Source organism: Asparagus officinalis, chromosome 2 (genome assembly GCF_001876935.1).
Source record: "Asparagus officinalis chromosome 2, Aspof.V1, whole genome shotgun sequence".
NCBI classification, from domain to species: domain Eukaryota; kingdom Viridiplantae; phylum Streptophyta; class Magnoliopsida; order Asparagales; family Asparagaceae; genus Asparagus; species Asparagus officinalis.
This window is the reverse complement of record NC_033795.1, coordinates 68,496,506-68,516,246: the sequence shown is the minus strand read 5'-3', so window position 1 is coordinate 68,516,246 and position 19,741 is coordinate 68,496,506.

Genomic DNA, 19,741 nt, shown 5'->3' with positions numbered 1-19,741 from the left:
ACTTCAAGTTCGAAATTCCGACAACGGTCAGACAATAAATGCAGCACCGAAACCCTTTCAGATATTCGACAAAGCACCGAATAGCCTGGAGAATTGAAGGAATCAAGAACAGAAGCCATTCCAAGGTCCCGTTACACCGACTGAAGGTTGGGACAATCATATCCAAAGTATTCCAGACTCTTCTATAAAAGAACGAGACTGAAATACTTTGGAGGGGGTATCTGTAGGCATATCCCTCAGCACAGCTCGACACAAACCGACAAACCAACGAGGCGACGAGATCGACGAATCGCACGCAAGCAACGGAATAAATCCATTCGCGTTCGGAATCAAGCCAAGTGTTGAAGAGTCAACGAATGATCCAACCAAAGACAAACTCGGACGAATCACGATCGAATCAAGATCAGTTTCGGACTCGAACTCAGAAGCAGATTTGCTGCCAAATCAAAAGCGGATTTACTGCCAAATCAGATCAACAAAATCAGAATCTAAGTCAACCGAATCACGGACAGAACCGAGAAATGGATACAGCGCAAAACGACGGAAAACAGCAAACCCAGAGGGGCGCGACCAAAGCCGAGCCGCCTCAAGGTGGCTCGGCCAAGGCCAAGCCACCCTGAGGTGGCTCGGTGGAGGTGGCCGGCCCAGAGCCCTGAGGTGGCTCGGTGGCCGGCTGCACTGTGCCCAAGGCACAGTGAGGGTAGCCTATAAATAGGCCCGCCGAGCCACCTTGAGGTGGCCGGCCCAGAGCCGAGCCACCTCAAGGTGGCCGGCTGCACTGTGCCCAAGGCACAGTGAGGGTAGCCTATAAATAGGCCCCCTTTTTGTTCATTTGAGAGAGGTTGGACTTTTGAGAGCCGAAACTCTGCCGGATTGGAGATCGAGCTTAGAGTTTTGAAGACTTGAAGACTTGGACATCCAGATCTGATCCTCGGCGAGCATCCACGTTACAAAAGGCAGGAGTTCGAGAGAGGGGAAGAACAGATCTGAGATCTACACGAGATCACACTCCGGATCTAAGCTTGGTCTTAGATCCCGAGATCCGAGCGATTATTTCCTTAGTGAACTAATCCCTCCCAGCTATTATTCCCTTCGTGGAATAATACCCGTCAAATCGTGTAGATCCGACCGGATCTAGATCGCACGGTGGTCCACGGATTAACCCCGGCGTTGGCAAAGAACCCACAAAAGCGAGTGACCGCAAAACAGGAGCTCGCGATTTGTTCACAAGGAGAAAGTTGTAATTTTTTTTATTTTCTTTGATTTCGTTGTAACCGGATCTAAAAAAAGACCGGATCTTTTGTAACCACAAAAAGTTGTTATTTTGAGATCACAATGACATCAATGAAGAAAACGATTTTCCCCGCGAACAGCGAGCAGTAGATTCGAAGAATCCAGTTTTCAGCTCGTGAGTCGACTCATAAGAATGTAAAACCCCGTACATTTTGATAATTTATGGAGGTGTCAATCAGCGCAGTGGAATCATGGAACGAGACAGCGAGCAGCAGATTCGAAGAATCTAGTTTTCAGCTCGTGAGTCGACTCATAACTCATCATGAGTCGACTCATCAGGTTGAGTCGACCCATGACTGTCATGAGTCGACTCACGATATCAAGTCCCATTGTCAAAAGTTTCTGCTGAGTCGACTCATCAGTTTATGAGTCGACCCATGAGTCATGAGTCAACCCATGGGTCATGAGTCGACTCATAACTGACCATGAGTCGACTCATCGAGGGTTTTCTGGTTTTTGTAGTTCGGATTTGTTTGGGTTGCGGGTCGGGTTTTAACTGTTCATATATTATCTCCTCTACCCGAAAACACCTCTTTTCATCAGTTCTCCCCAGAGAAACCCTAGCCTCCTTTCCCCCTCTAAACCCTAGTTCGTTTTTAGGCGTTTTTGGGAGATTTTCGGGGGATTTCAGCAGCTTCTTGTGGTTTGCAGTGAAGGGAATCATTCTTCAGCACACCTAAGGCGAGTAGCATCTCGCCCAATCCCTCTCCCATGTTTTTAAGAGTTTTTAAACGTTTTTCATGAGGTTTATTGAGCCTAAGAATTATTTTCAAGTACAAATCGATGTTCTTACTAGTGTAGATGCTAAAAACCATGTGTTTCAGATCTCTAAATCCTCACCAACGAATTTTTGATGCAACCCAGATTTGGGAATTTATTTAAAAACGAGTTTTCATATTGATTACATGCTCTCATACATGTTTAGGGATTAAATGTTAGATCTAACATGCAAGATTTGGTTTTCCATGTTTTATACAAATTTTACACTTTCTTATATGTTTAGAACTGATAATATATCGTTTGGGTTTGATGAATTCAATTTTTAGATGAATTTTCGCAAAAATAACACAGCATGCGTGAACAGGGAAAACCCCTCTGTTCAGTCGACTGTGAGTCGACCGATGCCCCCAGTCGACTGTGAGTCGACTGATGACCCCATTCGACTATAAGTCGACTGACGAGTGATTTATTTTAGTTTTGTTTCGGTTTAAATCACCTGTTGTATATATATATATAGTGTATATATATATTATTCGAGTGTGCGGTTTATCATCTTGAGTACGAGGAGCCGCCTCGTTTATCGAGTATAAATTTTAGTATTGATGGTTTCATCTACACCTGTAAGATGAGAAATTTGTCACAAGCTTCGATCTGTACATCGAGACACGTGTGAGAATAGGATATGTATTCTTTAACATTTGCATTCCATGTTTTATATACACAGTCCTCGTGTTGGACTATAATCCATCAAAGTCCTCGTGTTGGACTATAATCCATTAAAGTCCTCGTGTTGGACTATAATCCATCAAAGTCCCCGTGTTGGACTATAATCCATTACAGTTTTATGTTGGATAATTACTATACCTTGAGTATATTTCTTAACCGAGTTTGGAACACGACATATTATATGAGGCTGGAACATGATAGCTACCTAGGCTGGATATGACTCTTATTGTAACTTTGACATGTTTACGTTTATCGGTAGAGATGGGTTTGTTTTCTTTTCTTTATTGTTTCTTGTATTAGACTTCGGGTTTGGTATTTAGGGATTTAAAATTTGAGATACAAGGTATATACATGAGGGTTTCCTTGTTTGGATTATTTCGCTCGACGTACCTATGCTCGTGTTGTAATTTCCTAAGTACCGAACCCATTATTGTTAGGGTAAATGATCTTATATTATTATGTATTAACTGTATTTTTATATACAACGAGCCTTATCCCTTGGGGTTGGTTGTGATGTTGCTCGCTAGCGCTTTGACACTCGTTGTCCCTCCCCTTTCAGGTAATGAGACAGGAGCCAGGAGAGTCGCAGGTTAAGGGCGATTCTTATTAGCGCCCGTTTATCCACTTATTAGATGTATTTCATTTTGTGCTCCACTTGAGACATTTTTAGACTTGAGTGATTTATATTCTAGAGTTGTAAATGTTGTATGTCTTATTTCATGTATCAGATGTTATGTACTTTGAGACATGTTGAGATCTCTAGACTGTTATTATTCGTTTCAGACATTGACTATGTATTCCAGCTTATTTGGTTGATAAGATGTATTAATTCGAGTTCTATCATTTCATCATGTATTTATTGTAGAATCTTTTACTTGCTTTGTACCTACACCTGTTGTTGATTCCACTAGAGAGATAGTAATTGTGATGGTGAAACATGTTATTACTTGGTGTGGTGCATGGAAGGTTTGACATTCCTGGTTTCACCTCGGACTGCAGCCTTGTGTGAACCCAGGGGCGTCACAATTGGTATCAGAGCTCTAGTTCCAGTATTCTTAGGATCATCCTGTGTCGAGTCGTGGGGCTAGGTTAGAGTTTCTTAGGATTCATGTATAGAGTCCGCTAAGGATTTACTAGTATGAGTGAGGACGGTATATGCGTATATCTCAAAATTTTGAATTTTTTTTATGACAACTATTTTTTCTTAAATTATATGCGTGAATACTATATGATGTGAAAATCGTATTGTGATATATTACGTATGTATATATGTCTACTTTGACTCATGAACTTTCATTTTCTTATGACCAGAGAGAAATGGCATGATGTGGCAGACCTTGCACTCGCAGAGCCGCTTAGGCAGAGCCGCTTAGGCACAACCGCAGCAGGCTCCACCTGAGCCGCAGCAGGCTCCCCAGTACCTCATTGATCTCATGGCTCCTATCGTAGCTAGGATGGCAGTGATTGAGGAGCTTGTGGCGAGTCATATCGCGTCACCGACACCACCACCACCTCCAGTAGTTCCACCACAGGGGATACCAGTCGTCCCAATCAGAGAGAGAGACCCAGAGATAGCACCTGCAGCTATTCCACCAGCGGTACCGGATAGAGCCATGAAGCAGGAGGCTTGGCTCCGCTTGGTAGAGAGGTACCAGAAGATGAGAGCACCGGAGTTTCAGGGCTCTTCAGACCCACTTGTAGCCCACAAGTGGAAGGAGGCCATGTGAGTAATGTCCTAGACATACTCAATGTAGACACAGTTCAGAAGCAAAGGCTGGCATCATATAGTCTGAAGGGGGGTGCCGGGAGATGGTACCGATTCTAGTTTCCATCAGAGCAGCGGATGATCCTCACTTGGGAGGATTTTGTTTACTTCTTTGATGCACAGTATGTTTCTTTCGCAGCACAGACTGGAAATGAATTTGAGTTGTCCCGTTTGACTCAGGGGGACATGTCAGTTGCAGAGTTTGAGAGCAAGTTCATGGAGTTGCTGCATTTCACGGGGATGTGGCAGACAGGAGAGCGTCAGGCTCAGATGTTCCTAGCAAGGCTTCACCCTAATTTTCACAGATACCTCGTCTCGAGGAAGTTCTATTCAGTCTAGGAGGTAGCTGAGGCTGCCACCTCACAGGAGAATGAGACGACTATGTTTCAGAAGGACAAGGAGGTGAAGACTAAGGCGGGACAGATTGGAGACAAGGGGAAGAACAGGAGGCCCTTGTCAGGACATCAGCAGTAGGGCCCTCATAAGAGGGGACCCTAGCAGGATTAGAGGGCACATCAGCAGCGCAAGTTTTAAGGGGTTTTCTTTAACTGTCGCAAGGTGGAACACAAGGCATCAGAGTGTCGTAGTGCACCAGTAGGAGCTCAGTAGGGCAGGGGTCCGAACCAGCAGCAGCCGCGACATCAAGGCTGAGGTCAGAGTCAACAGGTCAGGCTTGAGGCACCGCCAGCAACGCAGAGGCCAGAGGGATAGGTTCCAGCAGTCCAGAAGGGACCCCAGGGGTAGAATTTCCTATATTTTCCAGCACCAGCGGTAGAGCAGTCTTCAACCCCAGGCAGAGTATATGTAGTGGTTCCTCGTGATCATGGTGCCAGTGGTGCAGTTGTGGAGGGTACGTTCCTCGTGAATTCCTTTCCCGCTCGTATTCTTTTCGATTCAGGAGTTTCGCATTCTTTCATTTCGTATACTTTCATGGTTAGACTCCAGCTCATAGCTCATTCGTTAGACACCCCTTTATCAGTTTCCACCCCTTTAGGAAAGGTATCGCTTCTGGAGAGCGTTTGTAGGAGGTGTATTATCAGTTTAGACGAGTCCGAGTTTATAGTCGATTTGATAGTTTTGCATATGTTCGAGTTTGATGTCATCCTTAGTATGGATTGGTTGTCATCCTACCATATTAGTATTGACTGTTTTGAGAAGACAGTCAGATTGCGAGCGTCCGATAGGTCCGAGATGATTGTGGCCACTTCTCAGGGCAATCGCTTTGTGGAGTCATTTCTGGCGTTCATCGATGAGGTGATGCGACGGGATCAGAGTTCTGATTTGTTCGAGACTAGAGTTGTCTCGGATTATCAGGATGTCTTTCAGGACATACCTGGGTTACCTCCTATGAGAGAGGTTGAGTTTTGTATTGAGTTGCAGCCGGGCACAGCCCCGATATCCCGTACACCCTATCGCATGGCACAAGTTGAGATGAGGGAGCTTCAAACCCAGTTGGACGAGTTTTTAGCTCAAGATTTTATTCATCGGAGTCATTCTCCGTGGGGCGCGTCGGTCCTCTTCGTGAAGAAGAAGGACGGTAGTATGAGATTGTGTATAGATTATCGGGAGTTAAACAAGATCACTATCCGGAATAGGTATCCACTACCTAGGATTGATGACTTGTTCGACCAGTTGCAGGGAGCGTAGTTCTTCTCGAAGATTGATCTTCATTCTGGTTATCATCAGTTGTGGGTTCGGGAGATAGATATCCCCAAGACCGCTTTCCTCACGCGATATGGATCTTTTGAGTTCTTAGTCATGCCATTCGGACTGACCAATGCACCCACGGTATTCATGAACTTGATGAACCGGGTTTTCCGTCCCATCTTAGATCAGTTCGTGATTGTTTTCATCAACAACATCCTCATTTATTCGAGATCGGAGGCAGATCATGAGCAGCTTCTCCGATTATCTTTGCAGACCCTACGGTAGCACCAGTTATACGCCAAGTTCAGCAAGTGTGAGTTTTGGCTTTCAGAGGTCAGATTTCTCAGCCACATCATTAGTAGTGAGGACATATCAGTAGACCCAGCTAAGGTTACAGCAGTGCTTGATTGGGAACCACCAAAGACGGTGACGGAGATTTGTAGCTTTTTGGGTTTAGCAGGTTATTACAGGAAGTTCATCCAGGACTTCTCAAAGATTTCGACGCCACTTACACGCCTTACGAAGAAGGGTGTACAGTTTATTTAGAGCACAGAGTTCCAGGAGGCCTTTGATACATTGAAGGCTAAGTTGACTACAACACCGGTTTTGACTATTCCGAGTAGCGACAGGACATTCGTCGTCTACACAGATGCATCTTTGGCAGGATTGGGAGGCGTCCTTATGCAAACTTAGAGAGTAGTAGCTTACATCTCATGATAGTTGAGAGTGCATGAGCAGAACTATCCTACTCATGACTTGGAGTTAGCAGCAGTGGTATTTGCACTGAAGTCATGGATGCACTATTTGTATGGAGTGCAGTTTCAGTTGTTCACAGACCATCAGAGTCTGAAATATCTTTTCTCTCAGAAAGAACTCAACCAGAGACATCGGAGATGGATTGAGTTTATCAAGGACTACGAGTTCGTGATTCAGTATCATCCAGGGAAGGCGAACGTCGTAGCAGATGCTTTGAGTAGGAAGCGTCGACATCAGGTTGCGGCTTTGAGATGCTCGTTACATCGAGACCTTCTCACCCTTAGGCAGTTTGATTTTAGACCTAAGGTTGGTGGTACCAGTGCATTTTCTGGAGCTGTGTCAGTGCAGCCATCTTGGAGTAACTAAGTTGTCAGAGCTCAGTTGGAAGACTCTTGGATCCAAATACGTAGGGAGGTGATTTCCAAAGAGCCTAAGGCCGATTGGACCATTAGAGCAGATGGAGGTTTACGGATGAAGGGTAGATTGGTTATGCCAGCCAGTACAGAGCTCAAGAAGGAGTTATTTGATGAGGTGCATCGTACTCGGTACACAGTACATCCAGGGACTACCAAGATGTACAAGGACCTAAAGAGACATTTCTGGTGGAGTGGCATGCGAAGAGAGATTTCAGAGTATGTGGATAAGTATTTTACCTGTCAGAGACGCATGCGAAGAGAGATTTCAGAGTATGTGGATAAGTGTTTTACCTGGTGAAGGCAGAGCATCAGAGACCGGCAGGGACACTTCAGCCATTGCCTATTCCATAGTGGAAGTGGGCGGACATTTCTATGGACTTTATTGTAGGGTTGCCGAAGTCGTAGAAGGGGAATGATTCGGTTTGGGTGATAGTGAACCGGTTGATGAAGTCAGCACATTTTATTCCAGTGAGGACTACTTATACAGCCGAGGCGTATGCGAGGATCTTCGTTCGAGAGATAGTTCGACTTCACGGGGTTCCGGACAAGATCGTGTCGGATCGAGGATCAGTATTCACTTCACATTTTTTGAGGAGTTTCCAGGACTCGTTTGGCAGCAGACTATCTTATAGCAGTGTATTCCACACACAGACAGATGGTCAGACGGAGAGGGTGAATCAGGTGTTAGAAGACATATTGCGGGCATGTTTCATTAACTTTCAGGGTAGCTGGGAGGAGCATATTCCACTGATAGAGTTCGCTTATAACAATAGTTATCAAACGACGATCGGTATGGCCCCATATGAGGCATTATACGGGAGACCTTGTAGATCACCGATATGTTGGGCAGAGCCGAAAGATAGCTTAATGGTTGGACCAGAGCTAGTGAGGCAGACTACTGAGAAGGTAGCCTTGATCAGAGAGAGGATTCTAGCTGCCCAGAGTCGACAGAAGAGCTATGCAGATAAGAGACGAAGACCCTTGGAGTTTCAGGTTGGAGATGCGGTTATGCTGAAGGTATCACCTATGAAAGGCGTTCAGCGATTCGGAAGACGGGGGAAGCTTGCACCGAGATATATTGCCCTTTCCGGATTTTGGAGCGCATTGGAGCTGTGTCATATAGACTAGATGTTCCAGCATAGTGGAAGCATGGAACGAGACGGCGAGCAGTAGATTCAAAGAATCCAGTTTTTAGCTCGTGAGTCGACTCATAAGAATGTAAAACCCCGTACATTTTGATAATTTATGGAGATGTCAATCAGCGTAGTGGAAGCGTGGAACGAGACGACGAGCAGCAGATTCGAAGAATCCAGTTTTCAGCTTGTGAGTCGACTCATAACTCATCATGAGTCGACTCATCAGGTTGAGTTGACCCATGACTATCATGAGTCGACTCACGATATCAAGTCCTGTTGTCAAAAGTTTCTGCTGCGTCGACTCATCAGTTTATGAGTCGACACATGTGTCATGAGTCGAATCATAACTGACCATGAGTCGACTCATCAAGGGCTTTCTAGTTTTTGCAGTTCGGGTTTGTTTGGGCTTGTTCGCGGTGAAAATTGCCTTCATTGAATTCATTGTTATCTTGAATAACTATTTTTCTCGGTTACAAAAGATCCGGTCTTTTTTAGATCCGGTTACAACGAAATCAAAGAAAAAGAAAAAGATTACAACTTTCCTTTTACAACTTTCCTTTAGAACAAATCGCAAGATCCTGTTTTGCGGTCTCTTGCTTGTGTGGGTTCTTTGCCGACGCCGGGGTTAATCCGTGGACCACCGTACGATCTAGATCCAGTCAGATCTACACGATTCGATGGGTATTATTCCGCGAAGGGAATAATAGCCGGGGAAGATTAGTTCACCAATGAAATAATCGTCCAAATCTCGGGATCAAAGGCCAAGCTTTGATCCGGAGTGTAGTTTCGTGTAGATCTTAGATCTGATTTTTACCTCTCGAACACCTGCCTTTTGTGACGTAGACGCTCGCCGAAAATCAGATCTGAATCTTCAAGTCCTCAAGTCTTCAAAACTCCAAGCTCGATCTTCAATTCGGCAAGTTTCGGCTCTCAAAGTTCCAACCTTTCCAAATGAACAAAGGGGAGCCTATTTATAGGCTCTCTGAACTGTGCCCGCGCACAGATCTGGGTCGGCCACCGCATAGATCTGGGCTGAGGTGGCTCGGCCACAAGTGGCCGGCCACCCCTAGGTGGCTCGGCTCATGTCGAGCCACCCTGGTGGCTCGGCCACCGAGCCACCTCAGGGTGGCTCGGCCTTGGCCGAGCCACCTTGAGGTGGCTCGGCTTTGGCCGAGCCCCCGCGGGCGGTGTTTTCCGACTTTTTCGAGTCGTTTTCCGTTGTCTCGTTTGTCCGTGTTTTGGTTGACCTGAGACTCTGATTTGATGATCTGATTTGGCAGTAAGTTGGATTCCTGATTTGGCAGTAAATCCGCTTCTGAGTTCGAGTCCGAAACTGATCTTGATTCGATCGTGATTCGTCCGAGTCTGTTCTCGGTTGGATGACTCGTTGATTCCTTAATTCGTTAGCTTGATTCTGCACGCGGGTGGATTCATTCCGTTGTTCGCGTGCGATTTGTCGATCTCGTCGCCTCGTTGGTTCGTCGGTTTGTGCCGAGCTATGCTAGGGGACCTATAAGCAATTTTATATGCCTACAGATACCCCCTCCAAAGTATTTCAGTCTCGTTCTTTTATAGAAGAGTCTGGAATACTTTGGATATGATTGTCCCAACCTTCAGTCGGTATAACGGGACTTTGGAATGGCTTCTGTTCTTGATTCCTTCAATCTTCCAGGCTATTCGGTGCTTTGTCGAATGTCTGTAAGAGTTACGGTGCTGCATTTATTGTCTGACCGTTGTTAGAATTTTGAACTTGAAGTCGACTCCTGATTTTCTAATCTTTAGTTGACCATCGATTGTTGGCGCTGAGTTTTTATTCGCGACGCGTTGTCCGGCGTAGTGTTGTTGAGTTATCCTTAAGAATATTTATAAAAAATATTCTCCAGGAACTTCTCAACCAAAAATAGGGAATAGTTTATACTCATATACCTTATTGGAGTATTAAGAAGCAGTTTATACTCGTATACTTTTTGGAGTATTGATTCTTTCGTTGCAACACATTGATCGGTGTTCACTTAGGGTTACGCATTGTCCGGCGTTAACCTTAGGGTTTTGAACGTCGTACGTTAACTTTTTGATCGCAACGCGTTGACTGGCGTTGACCTAGGGTTACGCGTTGACCGGCGTTGACCCTAGGGTTTTGAACATCGTAGGATGCTCAAGTCACGAGACCAACTAATGAAGCTGATGCGTCAGTGACCCTCGCATTTGGCGTTGACCTAGGGTTACGCGTTGTCCGTCGTTGACCTTAGGGTTTTGAACGTCGTACGTTGAATTTTTTGCTTGCAATGCGTTGACTGGCGTTGACCTAAGGTTACGCGTTGTCTGGCGTAGACCTTAGGGTTTTGAACGTCGTATGTTGCTCAGGTCACGAGACCAACTAAAGAAGCTGATGCGTCAGTGACTTTCGTATTTATAGGATTTTTGGCAAATCCTCAGCCATCAACGGGTTTGATGCGCCTTTACCGACTACCGTTTGAGTCGGGCTAGCATGCGGATTGTTTAAGTCCGTTCCGCATGTGACGTTACGCTAAAAGAGTTAACCCTTTTAGTGCTACGATATTGAATACGTAGACTTTGTCTTTCTTACGGGAATAGACTACCCGGCGACGCGTGTTAGGCGTTGACTTTAGGGTTTTTTGGCTAACCTCCAGCCTTTAACGGGTTTGATTAGCCTTTACCGACTACCGTTTGAGTCGGGCTAGCAAGCGGATTGTCTAAATCCGTTCCGCATGTGACGTTGTGCTAAAGGAATGAACTCCCTTAGACTTGATGCTACAACTTCGAATACGTAGACTTCGCCATTGTTACGGGAATAAATGAACTCCCTTAGACTTGATGCTACGACTTCGAATACGTAGACTTCGTCTTTCTCACGGGAATAGACTACCCGGCGACGCGTGTTAGGCGTTGACTTTAGGATTTTTGGCTAACCCCAAGCCTTTAACGGATTTGATTAGCCTTTACCGACTACCGTTTGAGTCGGGCTAGCATGCGAATTGTCTAAATCCGTTCCGCATGTAACGTTGTGCTTAGAGACTGAATCCTCTAAGACTTGTTGCTATGACTTTGAATACATAGACTTCGCCGTTGTCATGGGAATAGGCTACCCAGCAACGTGTATTAGACGTTGACTTATCCCTACTTAGGCTTCGGGATGAGATACCCCAGAATCGAACTCTGGTGTCTTTTTCAATCGGTAAAAGACTAAACCGGCGACGTGTGTTAGGCGTCGGCATATCCTTTCTTAGGATTCAGGATGAAATTCCCCATGCGTGTAAGGCATGGATTTTGGTGTTATTAATAACAACCTGCCACAATGTTGAATATGTGAGCGGGTGTTCTTTTTAACGGTTAAGAACTAACCGGCAGCGCGAGTTAAGCGCAGACTTATCCTTGCTTAGGTTTCAGGATAGAATACCCCAGAATCGAACTCTGGTGTCTTTTTGTGCGGAAAAAGACTAAACCGGCAGCGCGTGTTAGGCGTTGACTTATCCCTATTTAGGATTCGGGATAAAATTCCCTGTACCTTTGAGGCACAGATTTTGGGAGTTGAAAAAGGTGGTGTCTTCTCTTGGGGCAAAGACAAACCCGAAATGGGAGAGGAAGAATTTTATATTCTATCTCCCACACTGAAGAAGAAGAATTTTATATTCTATCTTCAGCTGGAAACGAGACTCGAGGTGAGATTTCCACCCCCAGAATCCGGAACGATGAAACTAGGAGTGGGACCTCCACTCCGAGAATCAAAAACTTCGGATGATCCTAACTGTCAGAAGGTTTGATTACTGAACTAAAGGTGAATTTCTCGTTTATCGAGAGTGAATTGTGGTTTTGGTCCTAACTGTAGGAAGGTTTGACCAAGCAGGAGTTTGAGATGACCCTAACTGTAGGAAGGTTTGATCACTCGATTTGAAAGTGGACCTCTCGTTCATTAGAGGAATCGAGAGGGGATTTTGGCTGTGGTCCTAACTGTAAGAAGGTTTGACCAATTGGGAGGTTTGAGACGATCCTAACTGCAGGAAGGTTTGATCGCTCGATTTGTGGACCTCTCGTTCATTGGGGGAATCGAGAGTGGGAGAGTGTTGAGTGCACAGACGCGGTGAGAATTGGAATGGGAGTTTCTTATTCATCATCTTGCTGTGGTGACTGGATTATCCCTAAGAATATACTATATGGATTTCTTTTGGGAACTTCCTGTTACATGAATCATCCACCCCCAGGTTCCTTTGTAAAACCGGGTCTGGTATTGTACTCAGTTGGGTGTTCGGGTTATCCTTAAGGATATATGATTCTCTAATAACTTCCCGTTACATAAATCGTCCACCCCCAACCTCCTCTGCTGAACTGGTTTGGACATTATCCTCAGCTACCTGACCGGGTTATCCTTAAGAATATTAACGTAATATTCTCCAGGAACTTCCCGTTAAAAGTGGGAAACAGTTTAGACTTATATACCTATTGGAGTATGCAGGGAGCAGTTTAATCTCTTGCACCCATTGGAGGATTGAGAAACAGTTTATACTCGTATACTCTTTGGAGTCTTGCCGTTCTTATTTGGCTTATCTGAGCGATATGACGCCGGCTTCAACCAAGGTCTGAATGCTATTCTTGAGAGCAAAGCAATCCTTGGTGGGATGAAGGACCCTTCTGTGGTATGCACAGTACTTTGGATCCGTCGTGTTGTCAGCTTCCTCCTGATTTGTGATAGGTGGTAGCTTGATCTTGTTACCTTCAAGGAGGGATTCGAAGATGGCTGGAACGTCTTCGTCCTTGAAAGAGTACTCTTTTTGGAGTCTCGGACCCGAAGTCTTTTGCTGCCTTCGGGATTGCTGGTGTGACGCTTGATTAGCACCACCAGTAGCTGCAGGTGTTTTGCCCTTACCATGAGAAGCGAAGTTTGAGTTCAGCGGATTAACCGTCGGTCGGTTCCTCTCGGCCTTCTTCCTTCGGAGGAAGCGTTCGGCTTGTTCACCGCGCACCTTCAGATCCTTCCAAGTGTCAGACGGTGCTGTTCCCATTGCTTCCAACACGTCCAACGCAAGGTTGTTGTGGCAAGTTTGAGAATGAACTCCTCAGTGATCGGGTCCCGACAATTTATCGCCTTGTTCCGGAACCTTTTGACGAAGGTGTCGACCAACTCCCCGTCTTTTTGTTTTTCATCAAGCAACGTTCCGATGGATATTTCGGTGTCGTCATCGAAGAAATTAGCGAGGAATTTCGTCTCCATGTCGTCCCAGCTACTTACGCTTCCTGGCTTGAGGCGGCGATACCAATCGAAGGCGGCTCCGCGAAGAGTGCCGACGAATGACCGCACCATCAGAGGCTCATTGCCGGAGATAATACCCAAGTGCGATTTGAAATAAATCAAATGCTGAGTGGGGGAACCCTTCCCATCGAACGGCGTGAAGTTGATTAAACTGAACTTCGCCGGATAGGGGATCGATTCCCATTCTCGTGGGTATGGACAGGGAATGCCTGTTTTCTTCGTCTCTTGAGCGGAGATCAATGTGTTGATTTTGCTCTCGAGATCTTTGATCTTCAAGTCTTCACTTGTATCCTCGTTGGCATCCTCATTACCACCCCTTGCATTGACGGGAGGGTTATTGGCATTGTGAGCTCCATCCCTATCCGTGTGCTCCTCTTCCTGAACAACCTGGTTACGGCGGCTTGGTTCACCTCGCTGGTTCGTCAGTGCCTGAATTTGTTGCTCATGCATCTCTCTCATAGTCTGCATGGCCATCTGCATCTCAAACTTGAAACTTTCTTTCTGTTTAGCCAAAGCGTCTTCAAGCATCTTGGCCATTTCTTCCGCGCTTATCATAAATGACTCGCGGGGTTGTCCTTCGCTGGACACTGTATTGTCCGATGCGACAGCAGAGCAGGAATCCGATTCTTCATCTTCCGAAGGCAATCTTGTCCGAACCCTACCATAAGTTCCTCGTGCGATGGCTCCGGACTGCAGACGGGTTACACGCCGGGATGCTTCCAGAAACGACTTGAGATTAACCTGTGTCGATGTCTCTTTGCTGGTCATGTTGGCGGTGACCCTCGGAAATTCTCCGTCTACCATAAGTTCCTCGCTTGATGGCCCCGGACTGTAGACGGGTTACACGCCGGGACGCTTCCAGAAATGACTTGAGATTAACCTGTGTCGATGTCTCCTTGCTGGTCATATTAGTGGTGACCTTCGGGAATTCTACGTCTTCAACTACCGCTCTCCTTCGTCGGAAACGCCTAAGCCTTGGTTTCGGCGTTTCGGTACTGAGCCGTTCGAAAACTAAAACTCTTTCGGGGACCGCCCTAATGCAGCTGTACTCAGACAATACCGCCCGAATGAGCTTGGAACAGGGGCATTGAGTTTCTAATCCTCGAGGACTCCTCTTTCTGGTTTTCCCATCGGTTTGACGGTCGGAGTAACCTATCGTGTGTTGGCACGATCTCTCAGGTATAACGTTTTCGTCCTCAGACGACAACGTTTCCTTCTGAGAGCAAATTGCCTTTTTAGGGCTCTCAAGAGTCACGCGCCTCGAAACGCGCCTTTGTGGGCGCGAATTCTCGACGGGCTCCTGAACTTCAATGCGCAAAGTAGTGCGCTTGGTTGCCCTGATTTCCTCGTCATATTGAGGGTTGTGGCGACCCCCATCATGTTGATTCGTTCGGGGCTTTCTTAGTGGGCCCAAATGTCCTTGGATTGGAATTTTGCTTCGCTCCTCGGGAAGTGGACCGAGGCGCTCCAAGACTGACTTCCTTTTCTGGGATGGTCTTGCGGGATCTCCCGGAGCAGTTGTGGAAATCATCGGCGGTCTGGATTGATTCGCCAGAGGTTAAACTTTCAGAGGCTGCAGTTATTGCTCCTTAGTCTGAATCGCCGCTTCAGACTTCGGTCTCCAAGTTTTACAGGTTGATGGCGGCTTCTTGGCCACCTCTTGGACTTGAGCTCGTGCCTGCGCTGACATTGCGCGGCGCTTGCGAATGCGCTCCTCAAGCGTCGAACGATTCCGTTTGACCCGGACCCATTCGCTCGTTGGCGGCTTGGAGGAACTGCCATTCATCGGTGGTTGAGGCTGTTTGCCTCTCCTGTTCTTCAGATCCGCGTTGTAGCGGATTCCGTCGGTTGACTCCATCGCTTTTGCGAATTCTCGGGCCAAGCGTTGGCGTCGCCTTTGGCGAGCTCTCTTTGAGAGAGTCATCACTTCTTTGGTGACGGAGGGATTGACAGAAATAGGCCTGCCCTGGTTGGAAGTTGGAGGAATCTCACCCGATGCGACTTTGGCATCAAACGGGGCGAGATCTTCGTTGGTGTTTTCTACATCTTCACACCAACGAGCTTTTCTCCTAGAGGAGAACTTCTTGGACTTCTTGGACTTGTGAGGGGAGGTAGATCCGGACGAGGATGATAGATGCTCCTCGAACTTTTGTTGGTCGAACTCATACTCGACCTCCTCCTCGACAGGGATCGAGATCCGCGGCTGCGACGCAACGATCTCGGCAGCGAGATCGGTGGCTCCCACTGTGGTCGCCAGATTGTTCGGCAATAGTGAAAATTGCCTTCATGTGAATTCATTGTTCCCTCACCACACCTATTTTTCTCGTTACAAAAGATCCTGTTTTTGTTAGAATCCGTTACAACGAAATCAAAGAAAAAGAAAAAGAGTTGACGAAACTTCCTTTTACAACTTTCGGCTCTAGAACAAATTCGCTAAGATCTGTTTTGTCGGTCTCTTGCTTGTGTGGGTTCCTTGGCGACGCGGAGGGTTTAATCCGTGGCCCAACCGCGCGAATCTAGATCCGTCCGGATCTACACATTTGAATGGGTATTATTCTACGAGGGAATAATATGCCGGGAGGGTATAGTTCACGCAAGGAAATAATCAATCAAATCTCGGGAATCCAAAGGCCAAGCTTTGATCGCGGAGTGTAGTTTCGTGTAGATGATTAGATCTGATTTTTACCTCTGCCGAACACCTGCCTTTATGTGAGTAGACCTGCCGAGAATCAGATCTGATCTTCAAGTCCTCAAGTCTTCAAAACTCCAAGCGTCGATCTTCAAAATTCGGAGAGTTTCGGCTCTCAAAGTCCAACCTTTTGAATGAAACAACCCATGGCCTATTTATAGGCACCCAGATCTTGCCGAGGCACAGATCTGGGCTTGAGGTGGCTCGGCCAACAAGTGGCCGGCGCACCCCTAGGTGGCTCAGCTCATGGCAGAGCCACCTGAGGTGCTCTCGGCCACCGAGACACCTCAGGTGGCTCGGCTTGGGCCGAGCCACCTGAAGTGGCTCGGTTTCGGCCGAGCCCCTCAGGGTGTTTGGGTTTTGTGGTTTTGTTCGTTGTATCCGTTTTCTTGTCCGTGATTCGGTTGTGCGGTTGATTTGTCTGGACTCGATTTGTTGACCTGATTTGGCAGTCGATCCGAATCTTGATTTGGCAGTAAATCCACTTCTGAGTTCGAGTCCGAAACCGATCTTGATTCGATCGTGATTCGTCCGAGTCCGCTCTTGTTTGAATGACTCGTTGATTCCCCGAACCGTTGGCTTGATTCCACGCTCGAATGGATGTATTACGTTGCTTGCGTACGGTTCGTCAACCTCGTCGCCTCGTTGGTTCGTCGGTTTGTGCCGAGCTATGCTAAGGGACCTATAAGCAATTTTATATGCCTACAGGGCTGCGGGTCGGGTTTTAACTGTTCATATATTATCTCCTCTACCCGAAAACACCTCTTTTCATCAGTTCTCCCTAGAGAAACCCTAGCCTCCTATCCCCCTCTAAACCGTAGTTCATTTTTGGGCGTTTTTGGGAGATTTTCGGGGGATTTCAGCAACTTCTTGTTGTTTGCAGTGAAGGGAATCATTCTTCAGCACACCTAAGGCGAGTAGCATCTCGCCCAATCCCTCTCCCATGTTTTTAAGAGTTTTTAAAATTTTTCATGAGGTTTATTGAGCCTAAGAATTATTTTCAAGTACAAATCGATGTTCTTACTAGTGTAGATGCTAAAAACCATGTGTTTCAGATCTCTAAATCCTCACCACCGAATTTTTGATGAAACCCAGATCTGGTAATTTATTTAAAAATGAGTTTTCATATTGATTACATGCTCTCATACATGTTTAGGGATTAAATGTTAGATCTAACATGCAAGATTTCATTTTCCATGTTTTATACAAATTTTACACTATTTCATATGTTTAGAACTGATAATATATTGTTTCGGTTTGATGAATTCGATTTTTAGATGAATTTTCGCAAAAATAACACAGCATGCACGAACAGGGAGGTTTGAGACGATCCTAACTGTAGGAAGGTTTGACAAGCAACCTAACTGTAAGAAATGGGTTGTCAGGCTAAGAAATGGGTTTGTTAGCCCTTATGTTTTGATGATGTTCTCACAACCACCATTATTGGTACTAATGGCTTATTGAGTGAAATTGTAGTAAGTTTATTTATCAAGATCGTTAGTGCCATTAATGGAGGATGGATGGAATATATGCTACAAAGATAATATCCAAAGGAGGAGGAGGCCAAGAGATGAAGCAACGTTAATTCAAGAACGACAAACTCGAATAAAAGCTTCATCCGATTCAAGCTAATCAAAGCTCAAGTATTGCTTTAAATATGAGGATATTAGCTTTCCTTTATGTTTATCTCTAGTGCTAGAATGTAGGCAAAGAGTCACTATGTTTACATGAAGCTATTGGGACTTACACACATGTTTTCTTTCTTAAACTTTTAAGCCGTTTTCACAAAACCTTATTTTTCACAAATACAAGAACCTATCTGCAAAATTCTTTCTTCAAACAGTTTGTTTTTAGTATCAAAAACATTTTACAAAGTTTCAGATTTTTCAGAGGTCAAATAAATATTTTACAAATATTTTAACTTGGTCAAAAACATGTTTTCCAGCATATGTCAGAAAGCGGTCGACCGGATCGGTCGACCGCACATATCATCTTTTCTTACTGGTTTCCAGAGAGGTTGTCGGTCGACCGGGCCGGTCGACCGAATTCTCGATTTTTATATCGGTCGACCGATCCGGTCGACCGACAGTGTTTCTGCTGGTTTTCTTATTTTTTCTGAAGCAGCTCACGGTCGACCGAAATTTTCGGTCGGTCGACCGACGTGATTTTCGGTCGACCGAACGATATTTCGGCCGACCGCTTTTTTCCCTTCAGTCAACACGAGATTTTTTAAACGGTCATTTTTATTTTCGATTGTCGTGCTTTCACTCTTTTGTGCTTGGCTCAGTCTGAGCTAAGACTCTGTAAAGGGGATTATCTTCCTAAACAGGAAGATTGGGTTTGTTTTTAAAATTGTTTTAATCTATTCTATAAAAACCCTACTGCTGCTTCTTCTTCCTTGAGTGAGCTAAGACTCTGTAAAGGGGATTATCTTCCTAAACAGGAAGATTGGGTTTGTTTTTAAAATTGTTTTAATCTATTCTATAAAAACCCTACTGCTGCTTCTTCTTTCTCCTTGAGCCAAACGTTTGAAAAACCAGAGAGAGTATTTCCTGTTTCTGCTGAGAAAATTTTCAAATCAGTCCTGCTTTCTTCTCTGTGGTTTTGTGTGAGCTCACCTCCCAGCTTCAGAAATTTGTTCTCTTTGCCATAGGAGCTTTGTAAGAGAGAGTTCTACATCTGTTATCTTGTGCTGTGTAGTTGAGATCTTGAGTAAGATCTACTGTGAGGGAGTGATCTGTTGAGATCAAACTGTGTAGTGAGAGAGATCGTGTGGGATCGCTGTGTAGACGAAGTTCCGGCTTCCAAACCGGCTGTGTAGTGGATTTCTCCTCGAGAGTGGGGAGCGGGGACGTAGGCCAGAGGGCCGAACCTCGTTAACACATCGCGCGTCAAGGATAACGATTCCTAACCCTCTCTTATTTACCTTGTTTGCATCTATTTACCGTGAATTGCTTGTTGTGTGTTTTAAACTGCATATTAGAGCCTTTTGACCCTAATCACCCCCCCTCTAGGGTCCAACAATTGGTATCAGAGCTTGGTCTCTATATTAATTTTTGGTTTAATCACCTTAGAGTAAAGATCTTATGGAGGCTTCTTTGAATATGCATATGTTAGAAGGACAATCCACAACTAGGCCACCTCTCTTCACCGGGAGCAATTTTGCTTATTGGAAGGCTAGGATGAGAATTTATCTTCGTTGTATTGACCTTGACATCCTAGGGCTTATTGAAAAGAAATATGTAGAGAAATCCAAAGTTGAGAACATGTCCGATGGTGAAAGGCACCTTGCCAATCTCAATGCTAAGGCTATGAACGCCTTAATTT